Genomic DNA, 18,061 nt, shown 5'->3' on the forward strand with positions numbered 1-18,061 from the left:
GGGGGGGGAGACAGAGGCAGAGACGTCACGACAGCAGAGGCAGGCGCTGGAGCTCACCGGGGTCGAGGGGTCCGGGCTCCTGCGCCGCCGGCGTGCAGATGAGCTTCCTCTTGCGTCTCGCCTCTCGCACCCTGGAAACAGAGGCAGCAGGGTGAGGGGGGCGTCTGCCCACAAGGGCGGCGCTAGAGCTCACACAGAGGAGCGACGCCGCGCTCACAACACCGAGCACACCGACAGAGCCAGCGACACTGCAGGAGGAGGGCAGGTACGGTTCATTAATTACCCTAGAGACACTGCAGGAGGAGGGCAGGTACGGTTCATTAATTACCCTAGAGACACTGCAGGAGGAGGGCAGGTACGGTTCATTAATTACCCTAGAGCCAGTGACACTGCAGGAGGAGGGCAGGTACGGTTCATTAATTACCCTAGAGCCAGGAGGAGGGCAGGTACGGTTCATTAATTACCCTAGAGCCAGAGACACTGCAGGAGGTGGGAAGGTACAGTTCAGGAGGAGGGCAGTATGTCAGACAGCAGTCGGGGGGCAGTATGTCAGAGCAGGAGGAGGGCAGTATGTCAGACAGCAGTCAGGGGGCAGTATGTCAGAGCAGGAGGAGGGCAGTATGTCAGACAGCAGTCGGGGGGCAGTATGTCAGAGCAGGAGGAGGGCAGTATGTCAGACAGCAGTCGGGGGGCAGTATGTCAGAGCAGGAGGAGGGCAGTATGTCAGACAGCAGTCGGGGGGCAGTATGTCAGAGCAGGAGGAGGGCAGTATGTCAGAGCAGGAGGAGGCAGTATGTCAGAGGAGGAAGAGGGCAGTATGTCAAACAGCAGTCAGGGGGCAGTATGTCAGAGCAGGAGGAGGGCAGTATGTCAGAGCAGGAGGAGGCAGTATGTCAGAGCAGGAGGAGGGCAGTATGTCAGAGCAGGAGGAGGCAGTATGTCAGAGGAGGAAGAGGGCAGTATGTCAGAGCAGGAGGAGGGCAGTATGTTAGACAGCAGTCGGGGGGCAGTATGTCAGAGCAGGAGGAGGCAGTATGTCAGAGCAGGAGGAGGGCAGTATGTCAGACAGCAGTCGGGGGGCAGTATGTCAGAGCAGGAGGAGGGCAGTATGTCAGAGCAGGAGGAGGGCAGTATGTCAGACAGCAGTCGGGGGGCAGTATGTCAGAGCAGTCGGGGGGCAGTATGTCAAACAGCAGTCAGGGGGCAGTATGTCAGAGCAGGAGGAGGGCAGTATGTCAGAGCAGGAGGAGGCAGTATGTCAGAGGAGGAAGAGGGCAGTATGTCAGAGCAGGAGGAGGGCAGTATGTCAGAGCAGGAGGAGGGCAGTATGTCAGACAGCAGTCGGGGGGCAGTATGTCAGAGCAGGAGGAGGGCAGTATGTCAGAGCAGGAGGAGGGCAGTATGTCAGACAGCAGTCGGGGGGCAGTATGTCAGAGCAGTCGGGGGGCAGTATGTCAAACAGCAGTCAGGGGGCAGTATGTCAGAGCAGGAGGAGGGCAGTATGTCAGAGCAGGAGGAGGCAGTATGTCAGAGGAGGAAGAGGGCAGTATGTCAGAGCAGGAGGAGGGCAGTATGTCAGAGCAAGAGGAGGGCAGTATGTCAGAGCAGGAGGAGGGCAGTATGTCAGACAGCAGTCGGGGGGCAGTATGTCAGAGCAGGAGGAGGGCAGTATGTCAGAGCAGGAGGAGGGCAGTATGTTAGACAGCAGTCGGGGGGCAGTATGTCAGAGCAGGAGGAGGCAGTATGTCAGAGCAGGAGGAGGGCAGTATGTCAGACAGCAGTCGGGGGGCAGTATGTCAGAGCAGGAGGAGGGCAGTATGTCAGAGCAGGAGGAGGGCAGTATGTCAGACAGCAGTCGGGGGGCAGTATGTCAGAGCAGTCGGGGGGCAGTATGTCAAACAGCAGTCAGGGGGCAGTATGTCAGAGCAGGAGGAGGGCAGTATGTCAGAGCAGGAGGAGGCAGTATGTCAGAGGAGGAAGAGGGCAGTATGTCAGAGCAGGAGGAGGGCAGTATGTCAGAGCAGGAGGAGGGCAGTATGTCAGACAGCAGTCGGGGGGCAGTATGTCAGAGCAGGAGGAGGGCAGTATGTCAGAGCAGGAGGAGGGCAGTATGTCAGACAGCAGTCGGGGGGCAGTATGTCAGAGCAGGAGGAGGGCAGTATGTCAGACAGCAGTCGGGGGGCAGTATGTCAGAGCAGGAGGAGGGCAGTATGTCAAACAGCAGTCAGGGGGCAGTATGTCAGAGCAGGAGGAGGGCAGTATGTCAGAGCAGGAGGAGGCAGTATGTCAGACAGCAGTCAGAGGGCAGTATGTCAGAGCAGGAGGAGGGCAGTATGTCAAACAGCAGTCAGGGGGCAGTATGTCAGAGCAGGAGGAGGCAGTATGTCAGAGCAGGAGGAGGGCAGTATGTCAGACAGCAGTCGGGGGGCAGTATGTCAGAGCAGGAGGAGGCAGTATGTCAGAGCAGGAGGAGGGCAGTATGTCAGACAGCAGTCGGGGGGCAGTATGTCAGAGCAGGAGGAGGCAGTATGTCAGAGCAGGAGGAGGGCAGTATGTCAAACAGCAGTCGGGGGGCAGTATGTCAGAGCAGGAGGAGGGCAGTATGTCAGACAGCAGTCGGGGGGCAGTATGTCAGACAGCAGTCGGGGGGCGCTGGTCTCACCTCTTGCTGTTCATTCCATTCTCCCTGAAGCCCTTCGCAAACGGGTTCGACTGGATCTTCAGCTCGGTGATCTGAGGCACAACAACAGCAACACCACTGAGTGGCCCACACCAGCACAAAGCAGGAGTGTGTGAGAGTGTGTGAGAGAGTGTGTGAGAGAGTGTGTGAGAGAGTGTGTGAGAGAGTGTGTGAGAGAGTGAGAGTGTGAGAGAGAGAGTGTGAGTGTGGAGAGTGTGTTTGTGAGAGAGTGTGTGACAGAGAGTGTGAGAGAGAGTGTGTGAGAGAGAGTGTGAGAGAGTGAGTGTGAGAGAGAGAGTGTGAGAGAGAGTGTGTGAGAGAGTGAGTGTGAGAGAGAGTGTGAGAGAGTCTGTGTGAGTGTGAGAGAGAGAGTGTGTGAGAGTGTTAGTGTGTGAGAGAGTGAGTGTGAGAGAGAGAGTGTGTGAGAGTGTGTGAGAGAGTGTGTGTGAGAGAGTGAGTGTGAGAGAGAGAGTGTGTGAGAGTGTTAGTGTGAGAGAGTGAGTGTGAGAGAGAGTGTGTGAGAGAGAGTGTGTGAGAGAGTGAGTGTGAGAGAGAGAGTGTGAGAGAGAGAGTGTGAGAGAGAGAGTGTGAGAGAGAGTGTGAGAGAGTGTGTGAGAGAGTGTGTGTGAGACTGAGTGTGAGAGTGTGAGAGAGTGTGAGAGAGTCTGTGTGAGTGTGAGAGAGAGAGTGTGTGAGAGTGTTAGTGTGTGAGAGTGTGTGTGAGAGAGTGAGTGTGAGAGTGTGTGTGAGAGAGTGAGTGTGAGAGAGTGAGTTTGAGTGTGAGAGAGAGAGTGTGTGAGAGTGTTAGTGTGTGAGAGTGAGTGTGAGAGAGAGTGTGTGAGAGAGTGTCTGTGAGAGAGTGTGTGTGAGAGAGTGTGTGTGAGAGAGAGAGTGTGAGAGAGAGAGTGTGAGAGAGTGTGAGAGAGTCTGTGTGAGTGTGAGAGAGTCTGTGTGAGTGTGAGAGAGTGTGTGAGAGTGTTAGTGTGAGAGAGTGAGTGTGAGAGAGTGAGTGTGAGAGAGTGTGTGTGAGAGAGTGTGTGTGAGTGTGAGAGAGAGAGTGTGAGAGAGTGAGTGTGAGAGAGAGAGTGTGAGTGTGAGAGTGTTAGTGTGTGAGAGTGTGTGTGAGAGAGTGTGTGTGAGAGAGAGTGTGTGAGAGAGAGTGTGAGAGAGTGTGTGTGAGAGAGTGAGTGTGAGAGAGTGAGTGTGAGAGAGAGAGTGTGAGAGAGTGTGTGTGAGAGAGAGTGTGAGAGAGTGAGAGAAAGTGAGTGAGAGAGAGAGAGTGTGTGTGACAGCAGGTGTGCGACAGCGTGTCTGTGCGCGGGGTACGCCGTGACCTCTGACCTTCTTGTTCTGGTAGGCGGTGACAGTGAGGAAGACGGTCTCGGGGAAGGAGTAGGACCAGCGCAGGCCCCAGTGGGAGCTGTAGACGTCGCTGGCCTGGACCACATGGAACCGGGGCTGGTAGCGGTGCAGAGAGTGGAGTATGATCTGAGAGAGAGAGAGGGGTCACACAGCGCCTCTGTACCAGCTGCTCCCAGCACAGGCCCTGCTGAGCCCCTGAGCCACACCGACACCAGCCAACAGCACAAGACACACAACACTGCCTCACACACACACACAAGAGCTGAGCCCAAAACACAGCCCCTGAGCCACACCGACACCAGCCAACAGCACAAGACACACAACACTGCCTCACACACACACACAAGAGCTGAGCCCAAAACACAGCCCCTGAGCCACACCGACACCAGCCAACAGCACAAGACACACAACACTGCCTCACTCACACACACAAGAGCTGAGCCCAAAACACAGCCCCTGAGCCACACCGACACCAGCCAACAGCACAAGACACACAACACTGCCTCACACACACACACACACACACACAAGAGCTGAGCCCAAAACACAGCCCCTGAGCCACACCGACACCAGCCAACAGCACAAGACACACAACACTGCCTCACACACACACACAAGAGCTGAGCCCAAAACACAGCCCCTGAGCCACACCGACACCAGCCAACAGTACAAGACACACAACACTGCCTCACACACACACACACAAGAGCTGAGCCCAAAACACAGCCCCTGAGCCTCACCGACACCAGCCAACAGCACAAGACACACAACACTGCCTCACACACACACACAAGAGCTGAGCCCAAAACACAGCCCCTGAGCCACACCGACACCAGCCAACAGCACAAGACACACAACACTGCCTCACACACACACACACAAGAGCTGAGCCCAAAACACAGCCCCTGAGCCTCACCGACACCAGCCAACAGCACAAGACACACAACACTGCCTCACACACACACACAAGAGCTGAGCCCAAAACACAGCCCCTAAGCCACACCGACACCAGCCAACAGCACAAGACACACAACACTGCCTCACACACACACACACACACAAGAGCTGAGCCCAAAACACAGCCCCTGAGCCACACCGACACCAGCCAACAGCACAAGACACACAACACTGCCTCACACACACACACAAGAGCTGAGCCCAAAACACAACCCCCTGAGCCACACCGACACCAACCAGCCTCAGGACAGCACTGCTAGAGCACCACAACCCAGACTCCATCACATCACAGCACAACACACACAACACACAACCAGCCTCAGGACAGCACTGCTAGAGCACCACAACCCAGACTCCATCACATCACAGCACAACACACACAACACACAACCAGCCTCAGGACAGCACTGCTAGAGCACCACAACCCAGACTCCACCACATCACAGCACAACACACACAACACACAACCAGCCTCAGGACAGCACTGCTAGAGCACCACAACCCAGACTCCACCACATCACAGCACAACACACACAACACACAACCAGCCTCAGGACAGCACTGCTAGAGCACCACAACCCAGACTCCACCACATCACAGCACAAAACACACAACACACAACCAGCCTCAGGACAGCACTGCTAGAGCACCACAACCCAGACTCCACCACATCACAGCACAACACACACAACACACAACCAGCCTCAGGACAGCACTGCTAGAGCACCACAACCCAGACTCCACCACATCACAGCAAAACACACAACCAGCCTCAGGACAGCACTGCTAGAGCACCACAACCCAGACTCCACCACATCACAGCACAACACACACAACACACAACCAGCCTCAGGACAGCACTGCTAGAGCACCACAACCCAGACTCCACCACATCACAGCACAACACACACAACACACAACCAGCCTCAGGACAGCACTGCTAGAGCACCACAACCCAGACTCCACCACATCACAGCACAACACACACAACACACAACCAGCCTCAGGACAGCACTGCTAGAGCACCACAACCCAGACTCCACCACATCACAGCACAACACACACAACACACAACCAGCCTCAGGACAACACTGCTAGAGCACCACAACCCAGACTCCACCACATCACACACAACACACAACCAGCCTCAGGACAGCACTGCTAGAGCACCACAACCCAGACTCCATCACATCACAGCACAACACACACAACACACAACCAGCCTCAGGACAGCACTGCTAGAGCACCACAACCCAGACTCCACCACATCACAGCACAACACACACAACACACAACCACCCTCAGGACAGCACTGCTAGAGCACCACAACCCAGACTCCACCACATCACAGCACAACACACACAACACACAACCAGCCTCAGGACAGCACTGCTAGAGCACCACAACCCAGACTCCACCACATCACAGCACAGATCAAACAGCAATATCTCACACACTGGGACACACGCACGCACACACACACACACACACACACACACACACACACACACACACACAACTGGAATGCCACAGAACCCTGAACCGACAACACACACAGGAACAGACAGTCACTCACGTGGCCCTGCATGTCCAGGGTGTTGTTGGTCAGCTTGACGCGCTGGAAGGAGATGGGGCGGCTCATCCAGTGAGCTCCGGAGGCCGGGGAGTCTGGGTGGATGAAGACGCGGTCCGGGAGGCGTGGCTCGGCCTTGCCCACCGCCTCCCAGGAGCCCCCCTGCCAGCGGTACCGGGAGCCGTCCACCGGGACGATGTCCATCAGGAGCAGGTAGCGAGCAGAGCTGTCCAACCCCGATACCTGAACCCGGCAGTGAGGAAACATCCTCCTGAGAGAGAGAGAGACACTCCAGTACATTAACACTGCACTGAGAGAGAGAGAGGGGTTAATACACACACACTGACTGGACACTCCAGTACATTAACACTGCACTGAGAGAGAGGGGTTAATACACACACTGACTGGACACTCCAGTACATTAACACTGCACTGAGAGAGAGAGAGGGGTTAATACACACACACTGACTGGACACTCCAGTACATTAACACTGCACTGAGAGAGAGAGGGGTTAATACACACACACTGACTGGACACTCCAGTACATTAACACTGCACTGAGAGAGAGGGGGGTTAATACACACACACTGACTGGACACTCCAGTACATTAACACTGCACTGAGAGAGAGAGGGGTTAATACACACACACTGACTGGACACTCCAGTACATTAACACTGCACTGAGAGAGAGAGGGGTTAATACAAACACACTGACTGGACACTCCAGTACATTAACACTGCACTGAGAGAGAGAGGGGTTAATACGCACACTGACTGGACACTCCAGTACATTAACACTGCACTGAGAGAGAGAGAGAGGGGTTAATACAGACACACTGACTGGACACTCCAGTACATTAACACTGCACTGAGAGAGAGAGGGGTAAATACAGACACACTGACTGGACACTCCAGTACATTAACACTGCACTGAGAGAGAGAGGGGTTCATACACACACACTGACTGGACACTCCAGTACATTAACACTGCACTGAGAGAGAGAGGGGTTAATACACACACTGACTGGACACTCCAGTACATTAACACTGCACTGAGAGAGAGAGGGGTTAATACAGACACACTGACTGGACACTCCAGTACATTAACACTGCACTGAGAGAGAGAGGGGTTAATACAGACACGCTGACTGGACACTCCAGTACATTAACACTGCACTGAGAGAGAGAGGGGTTAATACACACACACTGACTTCTCATTACCGTCCAGTCTTGGTGATGATCATCTCCGTCCCCAGACTGCTGAACTGTTTCCACAGGTCCCTGTTCTCCAGCTCCATGTTCACGGGGCCACGCCCACTCTCCGCCCCCTGGTCGGCAGTGGGCGTGGCCAGCCCGCCGCTCAGTCCCAGGGGCATCGGGGCGGGGGGCGGGGCCAGCACCTTCAGCGACGCATCACAGGTGGGCGGGAACAAGGGGTCGAATCGGGGGAGGGTGGGCGGAGCCTCCAGATCTGAGGGTCAGGTCATGAGAGTAACACTCAGAGGGGAACACACACACATGACACGGGCCAGGCGGTAAAAATCCGATACTGGCTTTTCCCTGCACAGTCTGTGCGTTAGCAGGTAGGAGGTGGACAGCATGATGGAGCAGCCCGGAGACACTTTGCTCAGCTCCAGACGTGCGGTGCTGTCTGTGTGGAGTTTGCATGTTCTCCCTGTGTTCACGTGGGCTTCCTCCGGGCTCTCCGGTTTCCTCCTGCGTGTCCAAAGACATGCTGGTAGGCGAGTTGGCTTCTGGGAAATTTGCCCCTGGTGTGTGTGTGTGTGTGCGTTTGTGTGCGCGTGTGCGTGTGTCCTGTCCAGGGTGAACCCTGCTTTGCACCCATTGCCTGCTGGGATAGACTCTGGCTCCCCTGTGACCCTGAATTGGATGAAGCTGTTATAAAATATCTGGAAAGATATCAGGCAGGAAACATAGACTCACCCCTGAGATGACAAGGCATGGGTAGATATTAAACAGCACTCTCCCGCTCTCTCGCCCTCTCGCCCTCTTGCCCTCTCGCCCTCTCACCCCCTCACCCCCTCACCCTCTCACGCCCCAGTGGAAGCGATTCCTGCTGCGATGGTGCCAGTTGAAGTCTCTCCTGCCGCAGCTGAATTGAACACGCCTGTCTTTCTGTCCTGCCTGCTGGATTAGCAGCCTCTGCAGCTGACACAGCGGCAGGCGTGAGAGGCGCACTCCGTAACGAAAGACTCCACAGCACCAGCTAATTAGTGTCGCCAATCAGTGAACTTCTAATTAATGTAGAGCAGCAGTGAGAGCAACAGCCAATCAGAGGACAGCTGATTAGTGCACACCTCAGTGTGTCTGAGCCAGCAACTAATAAGTTCATAAGTTTTAATGAGTTATTAATTAGTGTTTAACTTAACTCAATCTCTGAGCTACTTCAGTTAGGGGAGAGTCAGAGAAACAGAGATAGGGATAGGGATGAAGACAGAGTGGTAGTGATGGTTAATATCAGACAGGACACACACACTCTCACCCCTGTGGTAGTGATGGTTAATATCAGACAGGACACACACACACACTCTCACCCCTGTGGTAGTGATGGTTAATATCAGACAGGACACACACACTCTCACCCCTGTGGTAGTGATGGTTAATATCAGACAGGACACACACACTCTCACCCCTGTGGTAGTGATGGGTTAATATCAGACAGGACACACACACACTCTCACCCCTGTGGTAGTGATGGTTAATATCAGACAGGACACACACACTCTCACCCCTGTGGTAGTGATGGTTAATATCAGACAGGACACACACACTCTCACCCCTGTGGTAGTGATGGTTAATATCAGACAGGACACACACACTCTCACCCCTGTGGTAGTGATGGTTAATATCAGACAGGACACACACTCTCTCACCCCTGTGGTTGTGATGGTTAATATCAGACAGGACACACACTCTCACCCCTGTGGTAGTGATGGTTAATATCAGACAGGACACACACACTCTCACCCCTGTGGTAGTGATGGTTAATATCAGACAGGACACACACACACTCTCACCCCTGTGGTAGTGATGGTTAATATCAGACAGGACACACACACACTCTCACCCCTGTGGTAGTGATGGTTAATATCAGACAGGACACACACACTCTCACCCCTGTGGTAGTGATGGTTAATATCAGAAAAGACACACACACATTCTCACCCCTGTGGTAGTGATGGTTAATATCAGACAGGACACACACACACACTCTCACCCCTGTGGTACTGATGGTTAATATCAGACAGGACACACACTCTCAGTCCTGTGGTAGTGATGGTTAATATCAGACAGGACACACACACTCTCACCCCTGTGGTAGTGATGGTTAATATCAGACAGGACACACACACTCTCACCCCTGTGGTAGTGATGGTTAATATCAGACAGGACACACACACTCTCACCCCTGTGGTAGTGATGGTTAATATCAGACAGGACACACACACACTCTCACCCCTGTGGTAGTGATGGTTAATATCAGACAGGACACACACACACTCTCACCCCTGTGGTAGTGATGGTTAATATCAGACAGGACACACACTCTCACCCCTGTGGTAGTGATGGTTAATATCAGACAGGACACACACACTCTCACCCCTGTGGTGATGATGGTTAATATCAGACAGGACACACACACTCTCACCCCTGTGGTAGTGATGGTTAATATCAGACAGGACACACACACATTCTCACCCCTGTGGTAGTGATGGTTAATATCAGACAGGACACACTCACCCCTGTGGTAGTGATGGTTAATATCAGACAGGACACACACACTCTCACCCCTGTGGTAGTGATGGTTAATATCAGACAGGACACACACACTCTCACTCCTATGGTAGTGATGGTTAATATCAGACAGGACACACACACTCTCACTCCTATGGTAGTGATGGTTAATATCAGACAGGACACACACACTCTCACCCCTGTGGTAGTGATGGGTTAATATCAGACAGGACACACACACTCTCACCCCTGTGGTAGTGATGGTTAATATCAGACAGGACACACACACACACTCTCACTCCTGTGGTAGTGATGGTTAATATCAGACAGGACACACACACTCTCACCCCTGTGGTAGTGATGGTTAATATCAGACAGGACACACACACTCTCACCCCTGTGGTAGTGATGGTTAATATCAGACAGGACACACACTCTCACCCCTGTGGTGATGATTGTTAATATCAGACAGGACACACACACTCTCACCCCTGTGGTAGTGATGGTTAATATCAGACAGGACACACACTCTCTCACCCCTGTGGTAGTGATGGTTAATATCAGACAGGACACACACGCACACTCTCACCCCTGTGGTAGTGATGGTTAATATCAGACAGGACACACACACACTCTCACCCCTGTGGTAGTGATGGTTAATATCAGACAGGACACACACTCTCTCACCCCTGTGGTAGTGATGGTTAATATCAGACAGGACACACACGCACGCTTGGGTCCAGAGACTCACCCCTGTGGTAGCAGCAGTCGGTCAGGCGGTAGGGCTCCGGTCCCACTGTGGCCCCCAGTGTCCCCAGAGACTGAGACCGCAGGGACAGCGCCCCCCCCAGGCTGGTGTACACCTCCGAGCCCAGCATGCTTCCTCTCTCGGGGCTCAGCGGGGCAGTGTCCTCGTCGTGGGGTAACTGCCAGGGTACCTCAACGTCTGTATTTGTACCCTCTCTCCCCCCTTTCTCTCTTCTCTCTCCCCTCTCTCCCCTCTCTCTCTCCCCTCTCTCTCCCCCCTCTCTCTCCCCCCTTTCTCTCTTCTCTCTCCCCTCTCTCCCCTCTCTCTCTCCCCTCTCTCTCTCCCCTCTCTCCTCTCTCCTCTCTCTCTCCCCTCTCTCTCCCCTCTCCCTGTCTCTTTCTCCCCTCTCCCTGTCTCTCCCTTTGGTCCAGAAAGCCCAGTCAGCGTTTGACTCTGGTTAAACCAGTCTCTCTCCCAGTCTGTGTCTCAGTTTAAACCAGTCTCTTTCCCAGTCGGTCTCAGCTTAAACCAGTCTCTTTCCCAGTTGGTCTCAGCTTACACCAGTCTCCCAGTGGACTGGGAGACAGCTCCCAGTCTGTGTCTCAGATTACACCAGTCTCTCTGTCTCAGTTTGTGTCTCAGTTTAAACCAGTCTCTCTCCCAGTCGGTCTGTGTCCCAGATTAAACCAGTCTCTCTCCCAGTCTGTTTTTTGCTCAGCTGGAGCTGTGTCCCTCTCCCAGTCTGTCTGTGTCTCAGCTGGAGCTGTGTCCCTCTCCCAGTCTGTGTGTACCAGCTGAAGCCTGTGTCTCCCTCAGTGACTCAATGGGCTGGTGTCTCTGTGTCTCAGGGTCTGGGTCTTATGTAGGTGACTGAGATTCCTTCACACTCCAGCCAAATGGCTCAAACTGTTCACACCCTCCTGCTCCTCCTCCCCCATCCCATCAGGAGAGACACACTGGAGAGGAGTGTGCTCTTCTGAGTGAGAGAGAGAGACAGAGCTATAGACAAGTACAGAGACACACTGGAGAGGAGTGTGCTCTTCTGAGTGAGAGAGAGAGACAGAGCTATAGACAAGTACAGAGAGACACACTGGAGAGGAGTGTGCTCTTCTGAGTGAGAGAGAGAGACAGAGCTATAGACAAGTACAGAGAGACACACTGGAGAGGAGTGTGCTCTTCTGAGTGAGAGAGAGAGACAGAGCTATAGACAAGTACAGAGACACACTGGAGAGGAGTGTGCTCTTCTGAGTGAGAGAGAGAGACAGAGCTATAGACACGTACAGAGACACACTGGAGAGGAGTGTGCTCTTCTGAGTGAGAGAGAGAGACAGAGCTATAGACAAGTACAGAGACACACTGGAGAGGAGTGTGCTCTTCTGAGTGAGAGAGAGAGACAGAGCTATAGACACGTACAGAGACACACTGGAGAGGAGTGTGCTCTTCTGAGTGAGAGAGAGAGACAGAGCTATAGACACGTACAGAGACACACTGGAGAGGAGTGTGCTCTTCTGAGTGAGAGAGAGAGACAGAGCTATAGACACGTACAGAGACACACTGGAGAGGAGTGTGCTCTTCTGAGTGAGAGAGAGAGACAGAGCTATAGACAAGTACAGAGACACACTGGAGAGGAGTGTGCTCTTCTGAGTGAGAGAGAGAGACAGAGCTATAGACAAGTACAGAGACACACTGGAGAGGAGTGTGCTCTTCTGAGTGAGAGAGAGAGAGACAGAGCTATAGACAAGTACAGAGACACACTGGAGAGGAGTGTGCTCTTCTGAGTGAGAGAGAGAGACAGAGCTATAGACAAGTACAGAGACACACTGGAGAGGAGTGTGCTCTTCTGAGTGAGAGAGAGAGACAGAGCTATAGACAAGTACAGAGACACACTGGAGAGGAGTGTGCTCTTCTGAGTGAGAGAGAGAGACAGAGCTATAGACAAGTACAGAGAGACACACTGGAGAGGAGTGTGCTCTTCTGAGTGAGCCCTCTGTCAAGGGCTGGGCCTGTACATCGTCAACGGCAGGACTAGAGGGGACTCTCTAGGCAGGTTCACCTACAGCTCAGCTCTGGGTAGCAGTGTGGTGGACTACGCCATCACCGACCTGGACCCCTCCTGTATCAGTGCCTTCACTGTCAGGCCACAAACTCCCCTCTCCGACCACAGCCAGATCACACTCTACATGAAGAGAGCACACCAGTACAGAGACACACGGACACAGCCCAGCCAGCTGTATGACCTCAACCAGGCGTACAGATGGGACACAGACAGCCTGGACAGATACCAAACTGCACTGGGCGATGACGAAATTCAGACACTGATGGACACATTCCTAAACACTCCGTATCAAACCAACAAATTAGGCATCAACTTGGCCACACAAAAACTAAATCACCTATTCCACAAACTAGCATCAAAATCTAAGCTAAAAACAACTAAATCAAAAAACTACCAAAAAACAAAAGCAAAAGAAAAGTGGTTTGATACGGAGTGCAAAAACATCAGAAATGCACTACGAAAAGTCTCAAATGAAAAACACAGACAACCACACAACACAGATCTGCGACTCAGGTACTGTGACATGGTAAAACTTTACAAACACACGCTGAAAAAGAAGAGAAACACATACATAGACAAACAACTTGCAGAAATTGAGGAGTCACTAAATCAGAACTGTTTCTGGGAGAAGTGGAACAACTTAAACAAATTAAAACCAGAAGAATTGGCCATCCAAAATGGAACAATCTGGCAAACATACTTTGAAAGTCTGTATGAAAAGCTCCCAAATACAAATCAATCAGACCAAAACACCATTTATGAAAAACTCAAAATTTTGGAATTGGCTATCAAAGACAACCAAAACCCCTTAGACTCCCCAATCACTGAGCAGGAGCTACTGGACAAACTCCAGGCCCTCAGACCACGCAAAGCCTGTGGCCATGATGGTGTCATAAATGAGATGCTGAGACACAGCAGCCCAAAGTTGCAACAAGCCCTGCTCAAACTCCTCAATCTCATCATGACAGCCGGATGTTTCCCCGAGGCCTGGAACCAAGGACTGATCACGCCCATCTATAAGAGTGGAGATAAACTCGATCCCAGCAACTACCGGGGCATCTGTGTGAACAGTAACCTGGGGAAGGTATTCTGCAGTATCCTGAACACACGAATACTGGCCTTCCTTACCGAACACAATGTCCTGAGTAAAAGTCAGATTGGCTTCTTGCCAGATCACCGCACATCTGATCACATTTACACCCTGCACACACTGATAGACAAACACGTCCACCAAAAACACAAAGGAAAAATTTTTGGCTGCTTTGTCGATTTCAAAAAAGCATTTGACTCGATTTGGCATGAGAGATTGTTTTATAAACTACTCCAAAGTGGCATAGGGGGCAAAGTGTACGACATCATTAAATCAATGTATTCAGAGAGCAAATGTGCAGTGAAAATTGGAAACAAAAGGACTAAATTCTTCACCCAAGGCCGCGGGGTGAGACAGGGCTGCAGCCTGAGCCCAACACTGTTCAATATCTATATCAACGAATTAGCAGGAATGTTGGAGCAGTCTGCAGCTCCTGGTCTCACACTACACGACACAGAAATCAAGTTCCTGCTCTACGCAGATGACCTGGTCCTGCTGTCGCCCACAGAACAGGGGCTGCAGCAGAACCTGGCACTGCTGGAGCAGTACTGTCAGACCTGGGCACTGACAGTCAATCTGGACAAGACCAGAGTTATGGTTTTCCAGAAGAAAGCCAGACCTCAGGGAAACAGGTACAAATTCACACTGAACAACAACACATTGGAGCACACATCCAGCTACACATATCTCGGTCTCACCATCAGCTCTTCCGGGAGTTTTGACCTGGCAGTGAAGGCACTGAGGGAGAAGGCACTCAGGGCTTTCTACGCAATAAGAAAGAGGCTCTTCAACATCAACCCACCAACAAGAATCTGGCTCCAAATACTTGAAAGTGTAATCCAACCCATTGCCCTATACGGCAGTGAAGTGTGGGGTCCCCTCACAGACCAGGATTACACCCAATGGGACAAACACCCCACAGAAACTCTGCACATGGAGATCTGTAGAAACATCCTCCGTGTGCAGAGAAGAACTCCTAACAACGGGTGCAGGGCCGAATTAGGCCAGTACCCACTATTGATAAACATACAGAAAAGAATATTCAAGTATTGGCTACACCTAAAAAACAGTGACCAAAATTCCTACCACCACAGAGCCCTGCTGAGCCAAGAGCTGAGCCCAAAACACAGCCCCCTGAGCCAGCTGGTCCTGAGGCTCACCGACCTGAGCCACACCGACACTAACCAGCCTCAGGACAACACTGCTAGAGCACCACAACCCAGACTCCACCACATCACAGCACAACACACACAACACACAACCAGCCTCAGGACAGCACTGCTAGAGCACCACAACCCAGACTCCACCACATCACAGCACAACACACACAACACACAACCAGCCTCAGGACAGCACTGCTAGAGCACCACAACCCAGACTCCACCACATCACAGCACAACACACACAACACACAACCAGCCTCAGGACAGCACTGCTAGAGCACCACAACCCAGACTCAACCACATCACAGCACAGATCAAACAGCAATATCTCACACACTGGGACACACACACACAGACACAACATAAACTGGAATGTTACAGAACCTTAAACAGACAATACACACTAGCTGAATATTTGACCAAAATAAAAAATAACAAACAGAAACAGACCCTGACGAAGTACAGGCTCAGTGACCACAACCTGGCCATAGAAACTGGGCGACACAGGCAGACCTGGCTGTCCAGAGAGGACAGGCTGTGCTCCCACTGCCAGCGGGGAGAAATAGAGACAGAGGTGCACTTCCTACTGCACTGTGACAGATACTCTGGGATTAGAGAAACATTCTTCCCGAAATTCAGAAATCTAATCCCAGAGTTCCCACACCTGCCAGAATCACAACGGGTCCCAATCCTACTGGGAGAGGGAGGAGGGAACTCAGTTGAACTGGCAGCCCAGTATGTGATCTCCTGTCACAGCCTGAGGAACAGTGAGTCTGTCTCCCAATAATGCTCCAGCCGCCTACAGTATATGTCAATATTGTATAATATGTCTTTGTTGTAAATGTCTGTAATATGTCTGTAGATTTTATTTTACTTCTATTTTTGTTTTGTTTCATGTAAATATCATTACTTTCATTTGCTTTGGCAACACTGATTGTACCCATCGGTCATGCTAATAAAGCACCTTGAATTGAATTGAATTGAGAGAGACAGAGCTATAGACAAGTACAGAGACACACTGGAGAGGAGTGTGCTCTTCTGAGTGAGAGAGAGAGACAGAGCTATAGACAAGTACAGAGACACACTGGAGAGGAGTGTGCTCTTCTGAGTGAGAGAGAGAGACAGAGCTATAGACAAGTACAGAGACACACTGGAGAGGAGTGTGCTCTTCTGAGTGAGAGAGAGAGACAGAGCTATAGACAAGTACAGAGACACACTGGAGAGGAGTGTGCTCTTCTGAGTGAGAGAGAGAGACAGGGAGAGACACACAGAGACACACTGGAGAGGACAAGTCTCTCCTGATTGAGAGAGACGGAGATAAAGAGAGGGACAGGGAGATAAAACATACAGAGCACCAGAGAGAGAGAGATACAGACAGTTAGAGAGACAGACAGAGATAAGGACAGAAATAAAGACAGAGAGATCAAGACAGATAAAGGGATAAAGACAGATAAAGAGAGATAGAGAGACAGATAAAGAGATAAAGACAGAGATAGAGAGACATAAAGACAGATAAAGGGATAAAGACAGAGATAGAGAGACATAAAGAGAGATAAAGACAGACAGATACAGACAGAGATAGAGACAAATAACGAGAGATAAAGGGATAAAGACAGACAGATAAAGAGAGATAGAGAGACAGATAAAGACAGATAAAGGGATAAAGACAGACAGATAAAGAGAGATAGAGACAGATAAAGAGAGATAAAGAGAGATAAAGAGAGATAAAGGGATAAAGAGAGACAGATAAAGAGAGATAGAGAGAGATAGAGACAGATAAAGGGATAAAGACAGAGATAGAGATAGAGAGAGGGATAAAGACTGGGAGAGGGATAAAGAGAGAGAGGGATAAAGGAGAGAAAGAGGGATAAAGGAGAGAGAAACAGAGGGATAAAGACAGAGAGAGACAGAGGGATAAAGACAGAGAGAGAGAGAGAGAGAGAGACAGAGGGATAAAGACAGAGAGAGAGAGGGATAAAGACAGAGAGAGAGAGAGAGACAGAGGGATTAAGACAGAGACAGAGACCTCGAGACAGAGGGAGACAGGGGACACAGCAGAGAGAGGAAAGAGCTCTCCTGGGAGAGAGGCCCTCTTCATCCCCTCAGCTTCTGGTGTGAGGCTCCCAGGGGGGTCTCTAATGGGCTGTAATGGGGTCTCTCTCTCCTCCCCTGTCTGCAGAGGGCAGCTGTGGAGGTGTCAGAGCTGCAGTTTGTCCTGAATAAACACAGAGGGAGAGAGGGGTGACAGCAGGGGCACCCCAACACCCCCAACCCACCACGATCCTGCCAGAGCAGGTCCTCACCACGTCCCCCAGAGAGGTCATTATTGATGATTCATCACTCAGCCCTTCCAACTAACTAGAGACACGCCGGTGTCCCCACACTCGTACTGGTCCACACAGCGCAGGGAGACTGGAGTCCCTCTCACACAGAGAGAATCAGCTCATTTCACGAGCTGGAGACACGTTGGTGTCCCCACACTCGTACTGGTCCACACAGAAATGAAAAGGCAGGAGACAGACAGGTGAACAGGACAGATAAGGGACAGACAGGTGAGCAGGACAGATAGGGAGACAGACAGGTGAGCAGGACAGAGACAGACAGGTGAACAGGAGAGACAGGAGACAGACAGGTTAGCAGGACAAATAGAGAGACAGGCAGGTGAGCAGGAGAG

Source organism: Atractosteus spatula, chromosome 5, assembly GCF_055471065.1.
Source record: "Atractosteus spatula isolate fAtrSpa1 chromosome 5, fAtrSpa1.hap1, whole genome shotgun sequence".
Classification (NCBI taxonomy): Eukaryota; Metazoa; Chordata; class Actinopteri; order Semionotiformes; family Lepisosteidae; genus Atractosteus; species Atractosteus spatula.